Source organism: Pinus tabuliformis, chromosome 6, assembly GCF_031772625.1.
Source record: "Pinus tabuliformis cultivar Carrire ecotype Pingquan chromosome 6, CPIR1, whole genome shotgun sequence".
In the NCBI taxonomy this organism is placed as follows: domain Eukaryota; kingdom Viridiplantae; phylum Streptophyta; class Pinopsida; order Pinales; family Pinaceae; genus Pinus; species Pinus tabuliformis.
In genome coordinates, this window is record NC_142292.1 from 629,956,457 (window position 1) to 629,979,864 (window position 23,408).

The following is a 23,408-nucleotide window of genomic DNA, read 5'->3' on the forward strand; positions in this document are numbered from 1 at the left end:
GCTACCTTTGTGCGAGGAAACCACTAAAGCTTGAGTACTTGATGAAGCAAGACAAAGTGTTGTGAAAGGTTGGTAGGGAGGCTCGAAAACAGGCTAAGGAAAAATTTTCGAGGGTGGTTATAGCCACTACAACACCACATTATAAGATGATATTTGCAATTATTTATTATACTCGTTGACATAAGCCAAATGGCCTATTGTTTCTTTGAAGACAGTTATCATTTGGTGAATTTTATGAAAGCATTTAAATTATGATTTTATTTGAAATGGATGATCAATGAATGAAACCATTTACATGTACGTTATCCAGAAACTTGAAATGTTTCTCTAAGTGTTGATTTACATATTAAAAACATACAATCCTTTAAATCCATGTGATAAATGAAAGAAGGAAATATTTAGTAACTAAGTATTCTTCATGAATACTTGAATTATCCAATATAGTGGAGGCATATAGAAAGATTTCTATAGCTAACATCTCCATATATATATATATATATATATATATATATAGATATATATATATATATATATATATATATATATATATATATATATATATATAGATATATATGACAAAAGGTTGTAATTTATTGATACAGAGGTACTAATTTAAATAAATTGTTCAATTAGTTATTCTAAGTATTGATGATAGCTTTGTGGTTAGATATTATGGAGGTCAACACTCAACCTAGCCTTACCTAGTACTTATATTTTACCTCAAATATATGAAGAATGAAATAAATGATCACTGAGGAAAACTCACATGAACCCAAATGCTGCTAAAAATTGAATCCAAAAGCCTTTGATTATCTCCAAAATTTCCAAAATATAGCAATTCTTCTTGGTCTTGTCAAAGCATCAACCCATCTTACTTCGAATTACAAAGTATATATAGATTCCTTTCAAAATATCTAATCTATTACAATTTTTTACATGAAAAGGTAAAAATTCATCAAAAGTGATTTGGATAATTCTAATCAATATAACTCAAGAATATCGATCCTTGAACTGATTTAGTGGAACTGCACACTATTTCAAGGATCATGTCTTAAACTGTTGGCTTTAAATATACACTCCTTTGATTGTGCTCCTGTTCTTGCTGGAATATCAACTGAGTAACTTTCTTGTTGCTTAACTAATAAGTTCAATGAGTGTATCCCACTGATCATTATTTGGGCATGAAAATTTTATTACCTTTTTGTAGGCTTCATCTACCTCAATATATTTCTCAAAAGTGGGTTTGCTAATAAAAAGATGATGAATTTCATGTTAAATAGACAAATCATTTTCTATACCTTGAAGAAAACTTTTACCACTAATAATTCCTTTAACCTTGGAAAATTTTGATTTGTTTGTTTTTGTATAATGTAGCTTTTGTTGACAGTTCTCCTATTGGATTAATTGTCCACGATAATCCCTCAATGACGGAGGTCATTCTGTTGAAGAAAAAATAACTTCTATGAAATTTCTTGATATGAACTTCTAAATTTTGACATTTGTTCTCCAACTGTAACAAGAAGTTCCTTTTAGTAAATATATTCCTTACATCCAGGACTGCATCTTTCCTATCCTCAATCCTCATTTCTTCCATCTCCTCTCTGGTTTTTTAATTTAATAGATTGATGATTCTAGTAGCTTCTCCAAGCTTATGATCCAACTCTTGTTTAATATCTTCAATGGCATTTTCAGCTTTCTCCAATATTTTTTCTTGTTCAAAAATGATTTCTATAGAGTAATAGAAGTATGAAATTGTAGAGTTTATATCCATCTAAATATTCTCTTTAGCTTTGGATAGGTTATGTGCATTGGTTGATTCATCTATATATTTTTCAAGTTGTCTTGTAAGATTGAAATTCCTTTATACCTCTGAAATGTATGCATTTTATACCTTTATCTTATTTTCCTCTTTCCTCTAGAATAATTCTTTTAATTTTTCAATTTCTGTATTTCTCAATGATAAATCACCCATTTTTTTAAATAATTGCTCTGTTGATTCTGGATGGTTTATCATGTTTCCACTATTGAAGTCATTGCACTAGCATTTTGTTATTTCTCCTTCAAACGTTTCTCCATTTATAATTCCATTTTGTCTATCTAAAGATTTGGCTCAACAATCATACATAAAATATTCTCTTTTTCCTTTTCTAACTCCACTACCTCTTGAGCTTGAGGATGATCTGTAGTTGGAAAATTAAATCTTTTCCTCAATTTCTAAATATCTACATTTCTATTCTTGATGATTTCTTGAGCTCCATCAACATTAATAGGATCCAATCAGAGTTTGACGATGATATATTCTTTGGTTTTAATCCTTGTATCTTTGGTCAAGGATGACATTATTTCTAATTTCAACTGAGAATGCATGTTGTTTAATGAGGTCTGCAACATCAAAACAATGATGGCAAAACTTGTTAGGGTAGATTAGATCATTTCACCAGTTTGCTTGTGTATATCTATGTAATCTATATGATGTATTTGTTTTGTGTTAAAATAGAACAATGAGGCCTTATAATTCTTTGCATATTTTGGAATTGGAACTTTCAACTCAAGAAATACCAACCAAAATTGTCCTCTGGAAGGTTCTAGTGCCGAAAATAACTTATTATGGTTGGAAGAATTCTATTTCCAGAACTGAGAATAGGTTGTGGACTTAAGTATCTCATTTTTATTCTTAATTTCATGAAATCTCAAAAAAAAATGTTGTATACTAGAAGAAGGGAAAGAAGATGCATTAGGGAATATTTCTTCAATTTTTTGTAAAGTGAAAATAGGCTCAATTGATACCATTACTATAGAAGACACCTTTATGTTCCTAGCTTCGAATGATTCCTACTCTGTATCCCTTGTGTTTCTCCTTTTTAAAAATATGAATTCTATCAATTTAGAACCTGAACAAATAAGAGAAACGTTGCCACTTGTTATTTTTAACTCCTTCTCTTTAGGTCTAGGGCTTTCCAAGGTTGTTTGACTAGAAACCTCGTATTCAACTTCCTTCAAATTATTCTCTTCCAAGGAATCTTGACTAGCATATTTTTCAATCTATGGTTTGGAGAAATGAATACAAGGAGAAAATTTCTCCTCATGTCTAATAGATGAAATCACTCCTAAGGGGTCATAAGGCCAGCTAAAACTTAATTTAAACTTCATTTGAACCAATAAAAGCTTCGCTTCCTTATCAACTGATGTTTGATTTAATGTAAAAAGGACTAATTTGAGATTTTATTTTGACTTATGCCTTCTTTTTTTTGGATACAAAATGAACTTCATCTAAATTTAGATTTTGTCTTATAAACTCCAAAGAAAAATTATAATTGGAAGAAATGCAGGTAGTTTGTAAGGCGAGATTTCAAAGCCAAATACACTAATCTCTATAAAATTTTGGTATAAGTACCAGTGTCCCACCTTTGACTACTCACTCAGATGTAAAATTCTCTTGATCTCTGTTGATATCCTTGGAACTACATGACTAATAAGAAGACATAATGATAGATATATAAAATGATATACATTTATGTCACTAAGGGAATAATCATTTGAATTGCATATGACCAGTGAAGTCCAATGAATGACAACCTGTGGCCTTCCCTGTGAATCTAGCTTCTGAAGTGGCATCTTGAACCTTTCAGGTCGTTGATATAAGAAGAAGTAGACTAATATAGGTTGGTGCTTAAAATATCCTTCAACATTAAACTTTTAAAATTGTTCATGAATTTGAACTGAAATGTATTGGAAAAAGTTGAACAAAACGGAAGGATTCTTTCTAGATTAAATCATAGCTAGAAAATCTACAATAACCTCATCAACCCATTCATGACTCCATTAAACTAATAAACAACAAAGCATAGAAATGATTTTTCTGGAGAATTCAGGAAACATGGTGGAGGGATAAGGGGAATTATGATGAGGTAATTCATATCCCTTTAGTAAAAATAACTCAAAAATGTTTGTTATTTCTTGGAAGGTGTGTTTATGATATATTTAAATTACGGATTCAACTCAAAATGAGTGTAGTGAAGTTGGAGGAGGGACTTGTAGGTCTCAAAGAATAGATTCTAGTGTGAAAAGAAATAATGTTTCACCATTTCTAGCTACTATAGCTCTTTGACTAGGTAAGTATCTATTCTCGTACCAGGAAACAGATTTGAAAAAATGGTGTTTGAGGGAAAATGAGCTAAGGTAACATGGATTCTAAAATACTAAATTAATCACATACATATTCAAATTCTTGGAAATTCCAATTGTGTAATTCAACTGAATCGAATTCACATTTGGTCTCAACAATTTTAAAATCCACTTCAACTAGAGGAAACTAATCTAAATTTGGGATTGTAGGTATCAATGGGTTTTCAATTGATATCTTACTCTTTCCCTCCTAATTAATCATTTTTATTTAAGAAGATAGAAGGAAGTTATGAATACTGATGAGTTCTCAACTGCTTGATAAGGTTGGTTCGAGAAATTGCAGAGTTTTTCTACTACTAAGCACCTTTCAAACACCTCTACTATGAGGAGAATGGTAGAGGAAATCGAGGATAATTTGTCTTTAGAGAATGTTGAATATCCTTTAATGAATTAAATTCTTGATGCTCCCAAACATGTATTAAAAATTTCTTGGGAATTGGCCACATATAACTTTGGCAGTATATGGTGTTGGTGAGATAGTAGTGGCTTTAAGAATAACATAGGTAATGGCTAGTTTCAAGGTGGTTTGCAGGTAGGGGTATGCAACACGTGTTCCCCTGACATGTAGCCTCGAGCGTTTTTCCAAAACAATCAATTACATAAACACCCCCCCCCCCCCCCCCCCCCAACAATTAAACTTTAGGAATGTGGGGGGGGGGGCAAATGAACTACAAATTTTGATTTCGATGGAGTAAATCACCACCATTGAGATTCACACATCTATTACACAACGATTTACTGGAGGAATAATAAAAAAATAATTTATTTGCTATAAATAAAATTTTCAAAGTGACATTTATAAATTGATGCAAACTATTTACAAAGTAGACTACTATAACTATTTTTACATTTTTTTCTTAACTAGAAAAACATAAAGTGAAAAGATAGTACAACAAAAGCTCCATCTAGGGATTTCTCCCCCCTACAGGATGTAGAAAAATTTCATATCCATGTGCCATCTCCTCAGGCCATAGAATCATTGTTGTAGAAAATTAGACTTTCTCTAAAAATGTAAGTCACACTAATCATTTACAATGATAATGAAAGAAGCATCCTCAATATTGAATGTAGTGTTTCAAATATTACCCATTGACTGATAATGATTAATATGCTTCTTGTTGTTGATTTGGGGTAGCATCGAATGTGCTCTAGCCACGAAAATTGGTGGAGAGGCTAAAGAACATGAGGTCTCCAATACCCAGAAATGGTTTGGGCATAATCTAACCATTTTGGAAGATATTAAAATAATTAATATTTTTAATCAAATCCCTAAGTCTAAACATAGGGAAAATAAAATATTAATGTGAATTAATATACAAATGAGTTAGAAAGGTCCAAAAGTCATGGATTAAGCCAGATATAATCTTGGTCGTTGAATTATCAACAGGAAAAGTATAAGAGGAGGCTTGAGGGTCACATGGAGAATACACAGAGTTGATCAAGAATTTGATTTTCTAGGGCATGGCTTACTAAGGAAATTGAAGGAGTGATCAAAGTTGCAGCTGATGGAAAGTGAATAAAAAAGCAGAGACGCAGAGAGGTTACTAGGAGCATCTACACAGAATTTAGGAGAGAGTGATGCAAAGCTAGCTAGGGGCCCCGCAACGGCAACCACGAGTTGTGCAATGTCTAAGGAGAGCTAGTGAGGGTGACACAAAGGCTTCATAGGCTCACACGGAGCCTCTAGAGGATGATGTAGGGCTATTTAGGCCGACGTTGGTCCAAAGAGACTGACGTAGTCCATAGAGGTAGACACTAGGATATTTCGTGGGGCAAATTGGGGCTAAGAGTTATGGGATTGTTGATCTAGGGTTTTTAGCTAGAATATTTGTCTCCGACTGAGAGGTACTACTGTTGAGAGTATTCTCTATTGGGTGAGCCATTTCTAGCACCCAAATTGTATTCTCAAACTCCTTAACAATAAAATCCTCATACAGTTTCATTGGTTTTCCCGCATTTGGTTTTTCCGGGGACATTAGTCCTAAAAACAACGGTGTCATTTGTGTTCATGTCTTTCCTTGAGTTGATGGTATATATGTGTTGAGCATGTACTTGTATTTATTTTTAGTATTTGTATGGTGAATAAATTGCTAATTAATAGAGCAAGTAGGAAGAAATAAATCAGAAAGCACATGAAGGATTTCTAACAGATAGACTTGGAAATTCCAGCACTTACAAATTCTGAAGAATGAATTATTATTTCCATTGATTTCTATAATTCTAAAAGGCCCTATCTAGAGATTGTCAATATTTCCAAGTTTTTTTTTTTCTTATCTTCTTTCATCCCATCTTAATACTAGGTCTCCCTGCCTCAAATCTCTCTCTCTGGATCTCCTATTAAATAAACTTTTCATTTTGTCTTGGTATTGTAGGAGTTTGTTTTCAACTTCTTCTCTGTCTTGATTGAGTTAGATGATCTGATTGATATTTTTTTAGAAATCATCACTTTCCTCATAAGAATCTTACAACAACTTTGTCACTGGAAATCCCAATTGGGTATAAAAAATAGCTTCAGCACCATAGACTAGTTGAAATGGAGATTTACCAATAAATATTTTTGGTGAAAATTTGTTTTCTCAGACTGCATATTTCAAGTGATTGTCCCTATTTCTTTTATGATTTTCTAACACCTTCTTGATAAATTTAATCAAACTTTTATTTGATGAGTGTGCTAGTCCATTCTCTTACGGATAGTACAGTGCAAAGTGATGTAAAGAAATTTGGTATTTTTGACAAAATTCAATCATTTTAATGGAACTGAAAGCTAGAGCGTTATCTGTAATATTTATTTGTCTTGGATAGCCAAACCTGGATAAAATATTTTCTTTGATGAACTTCATGACCACAAAATAATTTTCATTTCTCACAGGGATAACTTCTACCCATTTTTTAAAATAATATGTCATTGTCAGGATCCATCTACGCTGATTATTGGGTAAGGGAATCATTTCACCAATAAAATATAGACCCCATTGTAGGAAATGAGCTTCAACCAATACCAGAATGAGAGGGAGAGAAGCCAATTTTTACCTACCTACAAAAATTTGGCAAGGAGTGCAACTCCATACTTTCAAACCAAATTGGGCAAACAACTTTGGCCAATAGAATCCTTCTCTCAATATCTTGTGTGAAATTTCTCTCCAAGCATAGTGGCCTCCACATACTCCTTCATGAAATTGCTCAATTATACCCTTTGTTTCACTCTCAGTCAAACATAGCAAAAGAATATCAATGAATCCTTCCAATGGAAATTTTCATTAAGTATACAATATTTCATTACTTTGAGCTTAAGAGAGCTACATTTATTTTTGTGAACTCAAGAGGATATTCAAAATCTTGCAGAAAATGTATAATATGCTTATAACATTCTGATAACCAAAATTTCTCATGAATATGTAAATGAAGTCGAGTAGGTATGATACTATAATAAGGTTCTTTTGGGTTCTTCTCCTTGTGAATAGAACAAGGTTCTTGTGGATTCTCCTCCTCCTATGTACATGAAATCTACATGATTGAATTCATTCCAAAAACTTTAGAATTTAATTATGCTAATAACTTAGCCATTCCTTTTACTTTAACTAGCTTTGTTGGTTTGATATGCAAATCAAACTCTTATATTTTGGCTATCCATCTTCCCCTTTTCCCATCTGTATCAAGTTCAGCGAACATTGTTTTTACTTCATTATTGGGTGCATAAGATATTATTAGACAATGAAGTACATAAATTTGTAATGTTTCCAAAGATTGAACTAAACCATATGCTTGTTTTTCAAATATATCATACTTTAGTTCTTCATCCCTCATAATTTTTTTAAAGAAAGAAATTGGATGCTCGTAATTTTTTTGTAATAAAATGCCTGCTACTATACTATCTAATGCAAAAGAAAATATATTGAAAGCCTTTAAATAATGATCTGCACTGGCTAGCACTAGTGCTTCTGAAAGTTCTTTTTTGATTTGGGAAAATGAAAATCTATCGTGTTCATTCCATTTAACCTCATCATTATTTTTAATAATATTAGTAATATTTTTTACAATCTTAGCATAGTTAGGTATAAGTATTCTTATGAAATTGATTTTGCCTAAAAATTCTTGAATTTCTTTCTTTATTCTGGGAAAATTTATCAAATGAATAATTAACACTCTTTTGGAATCTATTGTGACTCCTTATTTTGAAATAATGTGTCCCAACAATTTTCCTTCCTTCAAGGAAAATATTGATTTCTGGGGATTAAGGGAAATCCAAAATTTCCTGCATTTGTCAAAAACTTTCTTCAAATGTTTTATATGTTGTGCATTAGATTCTAAAAAGACACTTAAATAATCAAGGTAAATCAATATAAACCTATTTATTTTTTGAACAAATTGTAGGTCCATGGTTCTCTCAGAGGTTTCTCCTACATCTATTAGGCAAAATGGAATCTTAGCATACATGAACGTACCCCATGGTGTGGTAAAAGTTGTCTTTTCCCTATCCTCTTTGCTAACCAGTATCTGGTTGTACTATGAAAACCATCTAACATTGAAACTTTATTTGATCTTGTCACCCTTTGAAGTATATGATCCATCATTGGAAGTGGATAATTATCCTTCAATGACAATTTCTTAATATGTTGGAAATAATACTGAGAGGGGGGTGAATCAGTATTATCAAACTCTTCTCAATATGCCTTCCAGATTTATACTTTAATTTATTCTTCAAATATTGATCATTAATTTGTATGTCAATGCCATATAATAATGAACAAGAACAAGAAAAATAGATAAGCACACCAAAAACACCAGATATAACGTGGAAACCCAATGTGGGTGAAAACCACCTGCTACAATATGTCTCTATCTTCTTTCAATTAGAAACTTCTTTTACAAGGATTTTTCACTGGTGCAGTCCTTTACCAGTACACAGGCTTCAACCTACAGAGAACTACAACTCTCTCTCGTTTTCCAGTCTCTCCTAGAAGGGAGCTACAACCCTCTTTTCTCTTTTACTTCTTTAGGGACCACGTTTCATTAATTTTCAAACAGAAATCTAAACCCAGAACTTTGCAACAATAGATAAAAGACAGCCAACAAATGTTTCAAGCTAGGTCCGCAACTTCACCAATAGTGGCCTACGAATAACCGTAGCTCTTCTGTGTCTAAATTGCGCAGATCCACACCTAGTCAGTCTACTGCTCTATGTATCTCCACACCACTCGTTCTGCTGCCCTGCGTACCTCTCCTCAGATCCGCACCTGCACTGCCCGCCTGACAGCGTACCTCCGCGACTTGTTCTTCTGTTTCCCTGCGTACCTCCACACTGCACCTTCTCATGCGCTGCATACCTCGCACTGCGCCTTCTGCTGCGCTGCGTACCCCCGCACTCACGTCATGGATCACCTGCGAAGCTCTGATTAAGTCCAAATTAACAGTGCTCCAATGTGCCACAGTCAGTCAGATCCACAGATCTGATCATGCACCCGAGAGATCATGGCTTATCAGTAGATTTTCCTTAAATTTTCTCCTTGATTTAGATCTAGCTCTTAAAACCAATCACCCAAACTTTCTAATCTTAAGATACTCAAATTTCACAAGTGTCTAGCCAAGTGATCTCTTTTCCTTTTTATAGGCAAGCCCTTATTCAAACCATGGGACAAAACCATCGAAAACCAATACAAGGGATCCAAACAGGGGTTCAAATAATTTAGATCCCAAACCATATGCCAAAACCATAGGATCATGAATGACGGGCTAAATACCAAGGGCCAAACATAAGAAACCCCACATGAGCGCGCTTCTCTGCATTGGAGTGAGTGAACTGGGGGACCACACCATATGAACGGATAACCTGCAGGTATGTCTGCACTTCCTGGATGGCGAACCTACGGGTCCACACCTTTTGAACAATGCACCTGCGAACCTCTTATTTTCCATCATTTTGAGAGCTTGAACAAAATTTTTCCACTTCAGTGAGTTTCCATCAAGTACAACACCTGTATCATAGAGCCAAACCAAAATAATAATGCCAACAATCTCCCCCTTTGGACTTGATGGCAACCTCAAGATCCTCAACGTAATTCTCCCCCTTTGACATCAAGGGTAAAGGGTTACGCTCCCCCTGAGAACATGCTCCCCCTGACTATAAACCAGATCTGCAAAAGGAAAGAAATTTCTTCAAGAAGAACCATAATCCACCAAACACCATAATTGACCATCAAAGAGATAGAGACATATTGCATCACTATTCAGATCAGCATCCATGATCTCTTTCTGTACTTCCTCCAAGATCTTCTTCCATAATGCCAACAATGCATTATATGCTCCCCCTGAACCTATTTCATTCGATCTTTCACCAATCCGCAACCCAACAAATGTATGCATATACCCCATATGAAACTTGCGTACAACCAACAATCTTTGAAACATATGAGATTCAACAACAGGATGATGCATCAACAACCCCCAGCTTTTGCCTGAGGTATTCAAAGGTCTCCCTGGGCAATGGTTTGGTGAGTATATCAGCAACTTGTTCCTTAGAAGGAACATACTCCAACTTGACATTTTGTTCAAGCACTTGTTCCCTGAGAAAGTGATACTTGATCGATATGTGCTTGGTCTTTGAATGCATGACTGAGTTCTTTGAAATGCTGATTGCACTTGTATTATCACATAATATGGAGATAGGTGGAGTACAAGTGATCTGAAAATCCTGCAAGGTCTGAATCATCCAAAGGAGTTGAGTGCAACAAGATGCAGCTGCCACATATTCTGCTTCAGCTATAGATAAAGCAATCGAACTCTGTTTCTTTCTGAACCAAGATACTAATCTGGAACCCATAAAGAATGCACCACCACTTGTGCTCTTCCTGTCATCCACGCTTCCGGCCCAATTTGCATCTTTATAAGCATGAAGTGTGAGATCTGCATCTCTAGGATACCATAAACCATAGTTTTGAGTTCCTTGAAGGTACTTGAAAATTCTCTTCACTGCCTGAAGATGAGTTTCCTTTGGATTTGCCTGAAATATTCCAATTATTCCCACTGCATGCATGATGTATGGTTGGGTACCTGTAAAATAAAGAAGACTTCCAATCATAGATCTGTAGGTTGGTTGATGCACTGCTGCTGATTCATCATTTTCACTAAGGCTACATCCTGTGACCATGGGGGTACATACTGGTTTTGCATCTTCCATGCCATATTTCTTCAAAATCTACTTGAGACACTTGGTTTGAGACAAGAAGATCCCGCCTTCATTTTGTCGGATTTGCAGTCCAAGAAAATATGCCAGTTCTCCAAGTAAAGACATTTCGAATTCTTTCTGCATCACCAAGGCAAAGCTTTGACTCATAGCTTCTTCATTGCTGCGAAAGATAATATCATCTACATACACAACAAGTATTAGTAATTTGTCATTTTTAATTTTTATATAAAGATTGCTATATGTTGATCCCTTTGAAAAACCTTGTTGATGAAGATATTTGTCCAAGCGGTAGTACCAAGCCCTTGGAGCCTGTTTAAGACCATAGAGAGCCTTTTTTAGTCTGCATACAAGATTTCGATCATTCCCAAGGATGAACCCATCTGGTTGCTCAATGTACACTTCTTCTTCTAAGTCTCCATTCAAAAAGGATTATTTTACGTCCATTTGAAATACTTTGAACTTCTGAAAGCTTGAGAGAGCAAGGAACATTTAGATGGCCTCAAGTCTAGCAACGAGAGAAAAAGTTTCTTCAAAGCCTATTCCTTCTTGTTGAGCATACCCTTTACAAACAAATATGGCCTTGTTTCTAATTACTTCCCCATTTTCATTCAAATTATTTTTGAAGATCCATTTTGTCCCTATGACATTCTTATCTTTTGGCCTCGGAACCAACTCCCAAGTTTTGTTCTTTTCGATCCTCTCAAGTTCTTTATCCATTGCCTTGACCCAACATTCATCTTTGCATGCCTCTCTTACATTTTGTGGTTCAATGGAGGAGAGTAATGCCAAATAGCTTGAGGCTTCTGCAATTGTTCTTCTTGTTTGTACACTTGCCTCTTTCTACCCCAAAATCTGAGATTCTGGATGATTCTTGTGAACATACCTAGATGGAGTCTTCTCTTCTATCCTTATCTGTTCCTCTGGTTCCTCTTGAGGTTCTTCTTCATCATCAATTTGATTTGGAGAGTAGTCTTCATCTTCTTTTATATTTTAATAATTTACTTGCCCAGGAATGTATCCTTTTTCATCAACCACTACATCAATTTTGTCAACAATTCTTCCAAGTCTTTTATTGTAACACTTATATGCTTTGCTGTGGGGAGAATAACCAAGGAGAATGCCTTCATCTGCTCTAGGTTCAAGTTTTCCAAGTTGTTCATCATTATTCTTAATATAGCATTTGCTTCAAAAAAATTTGAAATGCTTTACCAAAGGAGTCTCACCATACCAGAGCTCATGAGGAGTTCGAGTGCTGTTACTCAGACATTTGTTTTGTTGAGAATAACAAATGAAGCAAAATCAACTTCACCCCAGAAGGTTGCGGGAGTCCTAAACTCATCAAGCATAGCACAAGCCATTTGTTGGACCGTTCTGTTCATCCTTTCCACCACTCCATTTTGTTTAGGAGTCCTAGCTGTAGAGAATTCCCTTCTTATTACGTGTTCTTCACAGAAATCAAAAAATTCATTTGAGGTAAACTCCCCACCTCTGTTAGATCTGAGGCACTTAATTTTGTGATCTGATTCGTTTTCAACCAAGGCTTTGAAAGATTTGAATTTTTCGAATACTTCGTCCTTGTGATTCATAAGTCCCAACCAAACCATCCTAGAGAAGTCGTCAATGAATAATATAAATTATTCTTCTCCTCGAGGTGATCTTTTCCTTAATGGACCACATACATCTATATGGACTAGTTCAAGAGGCCTGTTGGTTGATCCTTCCTTCTCAGGGAAGTTAGTTCTAGTTTGCTTACCAAACTGACAAGATTTTCATATGGTGTTGTCTGGAATTTTGATATCTGGAAGACCATGCACTACCTGGTATTTGCATGCTTTATTTATTTGTGAAAAGCTTAGATACCCCAACCTTCGGTGCCATAACCAATGTTCATCATCTTTGCTCAAATAACATTTTTGTTGTCCTTCTTCAAATATGTATAGATTATTTGGAGTTCTTCTGCCTTTGATCACTGTTTTTCCTGTATCAAGATCATGAGCAATACATCCATTTGATCGAAATATTACCTTTGTTCCTTGATCGCACATCTGACTGACACTTAGTAGATTATGCTTCAAGCCATCAATATACAAAACATTTCCATCTTTGACCTTTTCTTTCAACTTAGCAGTGCCTTTTCTTTTTATGGCTGCAGGGGTATCATTTCCAAAAGAAACTTTCTTTCCCTTTTCTAAAGCAGTATATGATTCAATTTTTTCTTTATCACCTGTCATATGCTTTGAACATCCGCTGTTGATGTACCATAGATTTTCTTGTCCTTCTGCATAAAATGCTATCCCACATCTTTCTGTTTGTGGTTCCTTTATTCTCCATGTTCTAGTGCTTGAGGCTTGTTCCTTTGTCTGCTGAAACCTGCTCCTGCATTCAGAATCTTCATGACCGAAGTTATTACAAATAGAACATTCAATTTCATTTTCAAGGGTAGAAAAGTTGTTATAGGTCCTTTTCGTAATCCCAATCATACTTCTTTGTTTTTTAGCTTCTCTAGTCATGATTGTCTTTTAAGAAACACATTGAGCTGCTTTGTGACCGAAGTTATGGCAAGAGAAACATTGGCCATTGAAGAAACTTCTGCAATTATCAAATCTACAAGCCAAATGATTGTAATTTCTATTTTCATCCATTCTTGAAGCAAATTGAGAAGTCTTTACCCATGGCTGGTTGTAGCTTTTGTTCACCCTTAAGATGGATTGCCCCTGGTTTGCCTGGTAGTCTTTGTTTTCTCTTGATGTAATTCATCCCTGCCTTACCTGGTGATATCCATTGGGCTTTTGCTCGTTCCTCCTTGCTACATCAAGATAACTCTTTGAGGTGGATGCTTGAGATGTTTCACCATTATAACCCAGACCCGTCTTGATTAGTGGAGAATGTTGTACATTGATAATCTCATCCAGAGTTTCAGATCCTTTAACAAATTTAAGATTAAGAGCCTTTGTTTTCTCAATTTCTTTTCTAAGGCCAACAATTTCACATTCTAACTTCTCAAGAGATTTTTCTTTTTCATCAAGTTGGAATTGCAGAGTATCAACGATCATATCGTTTTCTTCTAAAGATATTTTGAGTCGAAAAATCTCTTCATAAAAACCATCTACATCTATGGCGTCCATGTAATCATCATCTTCACAGACCATTAAAAGTTTATAATCATTACCTCGTTCATCTTCATCACTATTTGATAGGCCATCACTGTCTTCATGAGTGTAGTAACTTTTCTTAGTTGCATTCTGTTTCTTGTTCCATCTAATAGGTTCCTTACCTTTGTCAATCTTATCCTTGTGAGGACATTTGGCAGCATAGTGACTGAATCTTCCACAAGAAAAGCATTTGAAATGTAGCTTACCTCGGAAATGACCGGTACCCCGTTGAAGATTTCTGACAAAATTTGATTCTTCTTCTTCTTCTGACACGTATCCTGACTCATAGTACTCTGTTTTGCCTGAAGCCTTGAAGGCAGCTTCTATCCTGTCTAATGGACCTCCTTTCCTCATTTCATAAGTAGTTAGAATTCCGTGCAGCTGTGACATTTTAAGGCTTTGAAGATTCTCTTTTTCTTCTATTGCAGAAACTTTAGATTCAAACCTAGGGGACAAAGATCTTAGAATTTTTTCAACCACAACAGCCTCTTTTATTTCTTCACCCAAATTTTTCATACAATTAGCAATCTCATCTACATGAAGAAAATAGTTAGCCACACTTTCATCATTATACATCCTGAGATTTTCAAACTGAATTCTGAGGGTTTGAAGTTTTTCTCATTTTACCTGATCATCTGCTTCATAACTCAGAACAATCTTGTCCCATATCTCTTTTGCGGATTTAAACTGCATTACCTTAACAAATTCTGATTGAGATAGGAATCCTAATAGAGTATTAACCACCTTTGCATTTGTTTCATATTTCTTCTTCTTAGCCGGATCTGTAGGAGTTGTTGATGGAAAAGTATACCCTGTATCTATGATATCCCAAACTTCTATACCAAGAGATTGAAGATAGGCAATAACTCTTACCTTCCAATAAATGAAGTTTGTCCCATCAAAAATTGGTGCCCTGATTGATGCTTCCCTCTCGTAGTTGCTCATGATGAAAGATATTTCTTCAAGCGATCAAGCTTCTTCTGAAGAACTTGGCTCTGATACCAATTGTTGGAAATAATACTGAGAGGGGGGGATGAATTAGTATTATCAAACTCTTCTCAATATGCCTTCCAGATTTATACTTTAATTTATTCTTCAAATATTGATCATTAATTTGTATGTCAGTGCCATATAATAATGAACAAGAACAAGAAAAATAGGTAAGCACACCAAAGAACACTAGATATAAGGTGGAAACCCAATGTGGGCGAAAACCACCTGCTGCAATATGTCTCTATCTTCTTTCAATTAGAAACTTCTTTTACAAGGATTTTGTACTGGTGCAGTCCTTTACCAGTATGTAGGCTGCAACCTGCAGAGAGCTACAACTCTCTCTCATTTTCCAGTCTCTCCTGGAAGGGAGCTACAACCCCCTTTGCTCTTTTACTTCTTTAGGGCCACGTTTCATTAATTTTCAAACAGAAATCTAAACCCAAAACTCTGCAGCAATAGATAAAAGACAACCAACAAATGTTTCAAGCTAGGTCCGCAACTTCACCAATAGTGGCTTGCGAATACCCGCAACTCTTCTGTGTCTAAACTGTGCAGATCCGCACCTGGTTAGTCTACTGCTCTGCGTATCTCCGCACCACTCGTTCTGCTGCCCTGCGTACCCTTTCTCAGATCTGCACCTGCACTGCCCGCCTGACAACATACCTTTGTGACTTGTTCTTCTGTTTCCCTGCATACCTCCGCACTGTGCCTTCTCCTGCGCTGCGTACCTCGCAATTCGCCTTCTGCTGCGCTGCGTACCCCGTACTATGCCTTCTCCTGCGCTTCGTACCCCCGTACTGCGCCTTCTACTGTGCTGTGTACCCCTGCACTCACGCCGTGGATCTCTTGTGAACCTCTGATTAGGGCCAAATTAAGAGTCCTCCAATGTGCCACAGTCAGTCCGATCCACAGATCTGATCATGTGCCCGAGAGATCACGACTTACCAATAGATTCGCCCTAAATTTTCTCCTTGATTTAGATCTAGTTTTTAAAACCAATCACCAAAACTTTCTGATCTTAAGATATTAAAATTTCACAAGTGTCTAGCCAAGTGATCTCTTTTCCTTTTTATAGGCAAGCCCTTATTCAAACCATGGGACAAAACCATCGAAAACCAATACAAGGGATCCAAACATGGGTTCAAATAATTTAGATCCTAAACCATGGGCCAAAACCGTAGGATCATGAACGACGGGCTAAATACCAAGGGCCAAACATAAGAAACCCCACGTGAGCGCGCTTCTCTGCATTGGAGTGAGTGAACTGGGGGACTGCACCTTATGAACGGATAACCTACGGGTATGTCTGCACTTCCTGGATGACAAACCTGCGGGTCTGCACCTTTTGAACGATGCACCTGCGAACCTCTTATTTTCCATCATTTTGAGAGCCTGAACTGAATTTTTCCACTTGAGTGAGTTACCATCAAGTAGAACACCTGTACCATAGAGCCGAACCAAAATCATAATGCCAACATAATATTCCTAAATTCAATAGAAAGCCTTATTTATGCATTATTTTTCCTGATAGGAACTGAATTGGCTATCTAGTAATAATATGTTAAAGGAATTATGATTTTTGCATCTAGCATGATCCCAAATTATACAGGAATGAAACATAATATAGATATAAACATAAACACAAAGATGCAATATAAATAAAACTTCATTTCATTAATATCAAAGCACTGAAATATTATTACATACAAAATGGTAATTAACTAGGTCGGGTAATGGTAGCTAATCTCTGAGGAGAGATGTGGCGGGTATAGGCCTCTAAACTATGTTATAATGAGGCTCAAGTGCCTTTCTTATTATTGAACAACAAATGGAAACCATAAACAACCAAAACCCTAATCCTAAGAGATGAAATGCCAAGACTTCATTGGCCCTGTTGGGGTTTGTTGGGCAACCAAATTTATGAGTTCCTAACCTAGTAATATCATCTTCGTTTGGCGTGTACAATACCTAATTGAAAATATATATATGAGTAATATACAATTTGTGGTCACTTATTTTGTACCTAAAAAAGCACCATTTATGGGGTTAAAACAACTCTGGAAGTTCACGACCCAAAAAACTACTAAAAATAGTAAATGCGACTATAATCAAGGAAACTAATGAAACTCTCTAGAGGTCTAGGTGGAATAGGTGGGTGGCCACCAATATCCACCTGGATCAGTCCTTCTCCTTTGGAATAAATGGTCCCCATTGTATGCACAACCTTCATTAGGTGAGGAAAATTCTGTTGAACCTGATCCCTAGTGAAGCGCTCGCCCTGATGAAGGAGTTGGCCTGCTTTGAGAATTTGATATAGCTAGATCCTCTGCTATTGAGTTTTGTTGATATTTGTGTCCATGATCATGACTATTGTGGCATGATCAATGAATATTGGGTTGAGCTTTGTTGGTGTCAGCTACTCAGCAATGTTGGATCTGACCAACAATGGGGAAATGTATGGTCATAACCAGTCCACATTGAATACTGGGTGAAGCCAAGGAATGTTGGAATTCTAAGCTCAAAGGAATTGTCCCTTATAGCCTTGGTGATGGTTTATGACCCATATCAGAGCAGTTGAAGCTTATGGTGGGGCCCAAAGAGGCCCTCCTTCTATAAATATAACAAAACTTTGTTGCCCACCTTGAACTTGTGTGGCACCTTATGATAGTCATAACTCTGCTTGTACTTATCATTGGCCGTATTTAATATGTCATGGACCTACTAGAAAATGTGATTAATGCACTCGATGAAGTTGCTAGCCCTATCCACTCCAGACTATACATAATCCGAATCTTCCTGAGTACTTGGAAATGGTATGACCACATCAACGGTACATAGTAGCTCGAATCGCAACCACACTTGAAAGAGGCTATGACTAGTTGAACTATGGAGTTCTATGTTGTAGTTGCTCTAGAAATAAGGTATGATTTCATCCCATGTGTGTGGATGCTTATAGTTATACATGCGCATAATGTGCATGACCATCTTATTGATGACCTTTGTTTGGCCATCAGTTTAGGGGTGGAAGGTCTTGGACTTAGTGAGCTTAGTGTCTAGCAGAAATGAGAGGCTTGACTAAAATGTACTCAGGAACCTGCTATCTCGATCTGAGATAATGGACTGTGGGATACAAAAGTGTACCCACACTCTTTCAAAGAAGAGAATAGTAGTGGCTCCGGCTATGATACTCTTCTTTCAGGCTGCCATAATGGCCATCATAGAGAATCTTTTGACGACCACGAAAATGAAATCGTTTCCATGCATAGTAGAAGGAAGGCCTGACATGTAATCCATAGATATGGATTCGTAAGGTCGAATAGGAGTAAGAAAAGGAGTATATAACCCTTCTAAAAGGTTCCAACACAAAAATTAATTCTACAACATTACCACTATTTTATATACTCTGAAATGTCTAGTGACACAACTATAGTGAGACTCCCAAATTATCTTGGCATGCTCACTTGAAGGAAAAAAAGGTGTCCTAGGTGGCATAAAAATGCACCTTGGACGTGAAAATATAGAAATTTCTTTCCTTCTAGGAAAATTTGGTATGTTTTTTTGAATTCTAGATCGCTCTTGTAAAGATGCATCCACCTCGAAGTCTCATTTCCAGAAGGGTCGAGCACAGTAGTTGGCGCCATAACTGGTTGTTCGATGAGATAGTCTGCAACATGATGGGTGATTCATTTCTTTTAGTTGATATTCAAATGGAATTGTTCCAGATATGTGGATCATTTCTGATGGCAATTGTTTTGCATCTTTCCTTGTGTCTGTATGAACTACAGGGGTCGATGATTTGTGTGGATGACCATTTCCATCCCTAGAATGTAATTCTTCCATTTTTAGTAAGCTTGTACAATGGAATACATCTATTTGAAATAAGTGGTATACCTTCAAACTGTATCTGAAAGTTTCTCACTCTGATATCCCACTAGATGCCCCTTCTAGATAAGAATGACACAAATAACATTGTCAGAGGCATTAGTCTTAAATTCAAATGATTGTTGCAGGTGTGGTAATCTAATAATTGGTGCAGAGTAGAGGTGATAATTCAACTAAAAAAACACCTTCTGTTTGGATTCAAACCAAAAGAAATTTTATTTTTCTCTGCCCTTGGTGGCTTGATTCAAAGGCCAACTGATATGAGAGAATCCCAACATGAACCTACGATAGAAATTGGTAAGACCGAAAAAGTTGCAGAGCTTTGTTAGAGTGGTTGGGGTTGGCCAATCCCGAATAACTTGTATCTTATTTGGGTCCACATGCACACCCCTCTCATTAATGATGTACCCCAGATATTGAACCTAGGTCATACCAAAAGTGCATTTCTCCAAATTGGCACACAATTTGTGTTGCTGCAGGGTTTGGAGGACTCGTCGAATATGGTGTATGTGCTATTCCCAACTTCGGTTAAAGATAAGGATGTCATCTTGGTATACTACCATGTACGAGTTGGTGAAAGGCCTCAAGATGTTTTCCATCAGTGCCATGAAGGTTTCAGGGGCATTTATCAACTTGAAAGGAATGACCAGCCATTTAAAAAAGCCCTCCTTGGATCTGAAGGTTTTCTTCGAGACATCTAAGGGTTGAATTGGTACCTGGTGATAATCAGACTTCAAGTCAATATTGTTGAAATATTTGGCACCCTTGATTTGGTCTAGAAGGTCATAAATCCATAATATTGGATACATATTCTTGTCAATGATCTTATTCATCACCCGACAATCAATACATAGACTCCATGTTCCATCCTTCTTTTCCACCAGCATGATGAGGATCCAACACAGTGATGAACTTAACCTAATGTGCCTTTTCTACAATAGCTCCTGAATTTTCCTCCTAGTCTCATCGTTCTCTAGAACAAAGTGTCGGTACATTGTTCCATTGGGTAGGAACGCACCTAGAGTATAATCGTTGGAGTGATTGACTTGGTAGTGTAGGGGTACCGCTATGGCTAAGGTGAATATGTCCCAATACTCCTCCATGACCTTTTCCATCTTCTTTTGACATATGAAGGATCCCTTTCTGGAGGTCATGGAGGCAGCCACAATCTTATTCTTGCCCCGAGGTTGAATCATAAGGGAGATAGATTTCCCGGTTTGGTAAATTATCTTACTAAATTTCATTGCAAAGATCAAAGAGATGATGATAGGTTATGCTACCTCTGGTATCCTATATAAATTACTTTCCAACGTAATAATAATAGTGAGATGCCCAGACTCATACAAAACATGATGCTTCCACAAGTATGGTTGGACTAATAATACATCACAAACTTCAAGAGGACAAACATCACATAGTACCTCATTTGTGAAGGGCTTGATGCTATAGGGAATGCGACATTGCTGGTTGATGCAGAGATCTCATTCTTGGTGAAGCCAACCGATGGTGTATGACTACAGGTGTAGTGTGGTTGGTAGGCCTAGTCACTTCGTGACCTCTTGTGAAATGAGGTTTTCTTGGCTCCCACTGTCAATAATGAACTGCAATGGAGAACCCTTCGCCCACATTTTGAGTGGGATAGGTGCACTCCCTCCTCTAGATCTTCACGATCAATCTTCTAGATGTTGGTGGTGGAAATAGTGGCACTCGGATCTACATCAATAATATACTTCCCTTTGTCATTCCCCTTGTTGGATTCTAATTCCTAGTCAAAATATGAATCTGATTCGAAAGCCTTCAGTTCGACCACCATTGACTGCTTGGCTCGACACTCACCTGTGCTGTTAGTGGGGCTCTTATGGAACTTACACCATTTTTCCATGTTTTACTTTGTCTTCATGATGTTTTTATTTGATTGCAGCTTTGACGCCTTTTCCTCGGTCGCCCACCTTGGCTTTGTCCTTTATTCTACAGTTTGGGGGTGCCTTTCCTTTGATTCGAATTCACGTCTCCAAAGTCTCACTTCTTTTGTTTCAATTTATGCTCGATCTTCACATCGTATGAGTAGGTGGAGTCGAGTGAGGAGATGTTGAGGAGCTCCATCTTATCGTAGATATTCTTTTGTAGACATACGTAGTACTTGAATACCAAATGCCTCTCCAAATCCTTGATAACCAACTTCACTTGAAGGGTATGATTTGTATTTCTGAACTCTAGCATATCTTGGTCCCTTCCCTGTCATGGCATGGTGTACTTTATGTTTTTATCTACATAGTTCCTGATAGGGTAATACTTCTCCTTGATGACATATTAGAAATAATTCCAAGTGGGTGCAACTAAAAATAGTGAGGGTTCCCTCTCATCCTTCTTCTCATAGTAGGTTTCCTACCAGTCCTTGACATGCGGGGCAACTTTGAGGAGTGGAAAAGTAGTCTTTTCCCAATTTAAAAAATCATAAATAAAAAAATACCTTTCTAACCAATTTAACAATTTATCTACAATATACACATCTATCTGGCCTTCAAATATGGCAATGTCGAAGTTGAATTGTACCTTAAAGGGAGTGGTGCCTCCAGAGTGTTTATTGGATGAAGGTGTGTCACTTGTGGGTAGTTGTCGAAGCATCTGGGAAACTTTGTCCATCATTTCATTCCTTTGTTACTCAGGGGGTTCTTCAAGAAATATTTTAAAAGAATCTCCTACTCTCTCGTATTTATTTTCTTTCTCCATGGGAGGTCATCGGGGTTTGCGAGGTTGGTCTTGCAAAGGTTCAACTAGTTCTAGCCTTAACTCCTTATACCCTAACCTTGTTTGGGACATGCAAAGAAAAATAGAGAAAGAGTAGACCGCTCTAATACCACTAATATGGAATTATACAAGAACATAATTAAATATAGATATAAACATAAACATAGAGATGCAACAGAAATAAAACTTTGTTTCATTAATATCAAAGAATAGAAATATGTTTATATACATGATGGAAATAAACTAGCTTGGGCGATGGTATCTTATCTCGCAGAAGAGATGTGGTGGCTACATTCCTTTGAACTATGTTACAATGAGGCTCAAGGGCCTTTTTATCATTGAACAAAAAGGAGAAATCCTAAACAACCAAAAACCTAACCCGAGGAGATGGAACACTAAGAGTTTGTGGGCCCCATTGGGGTTAGTTGGGAAACCAACTTCCCGGGGTCATAACTTGGTCATATGATATATGTTTGTCTTGTACGATACCTCGTTGGAGGTATCTCTCTGAGTACCATAAGATTTGTTGATCAGTGCTTCGGACCTCAAAAACCATCATTTAGGTGGTCAAAATAACTGCTGAAGTTTAGGACCCGAAAGACTGTTAAAAATAGTAAACGTTGCTATAATCAAGGAAGTCGATGAAACTAACTGGAGGTCTATATTGAATAGGTGTGTGGCCTCCAATATTCACCTAGACCATAGGAGTTTCTTTACTTCCTTTTGAATTATTGGAAGAAATATTTGATGTACTCTCCTCAATTTTTTTTGATATGGTTTAACGCCTAGTTTTGAAGAAATCTTTCGTTCAATGGTAGATGTTTCGTAAGTCTTTAGGTCTTCATATATCCATGAAAAAAAATCTTTATATTCCCTAAATAATTGACCAAATTTTCCCCTAATCTCCTATGGTAGTGTTGCTGAAATTTTGATGTTTCTAACTTATTATGTTGTGCCAATATTATGATTACACATCATATTACTTTGAATTTAGCCTTGAATATTTTATAATATCATTCTGGTCAAACAAACTCTCAAGGGGGAATTAGTACTTTAGGAACATGATTGTTACAGAACTGGATAATATCATGGTCAATTATTTTCTTCTTGAATTTTATATGTGAATTAGAAATATCATCTTTTATTGTTTCATTATTCTCCTCATGAATATGTAGTAAAGAAAATTCCTTGATAGCTTTCATGATTTTTTTCAATTTCTCAACATCTTCATATACTTCCCAATGTTTCACATTATCAACGATAGA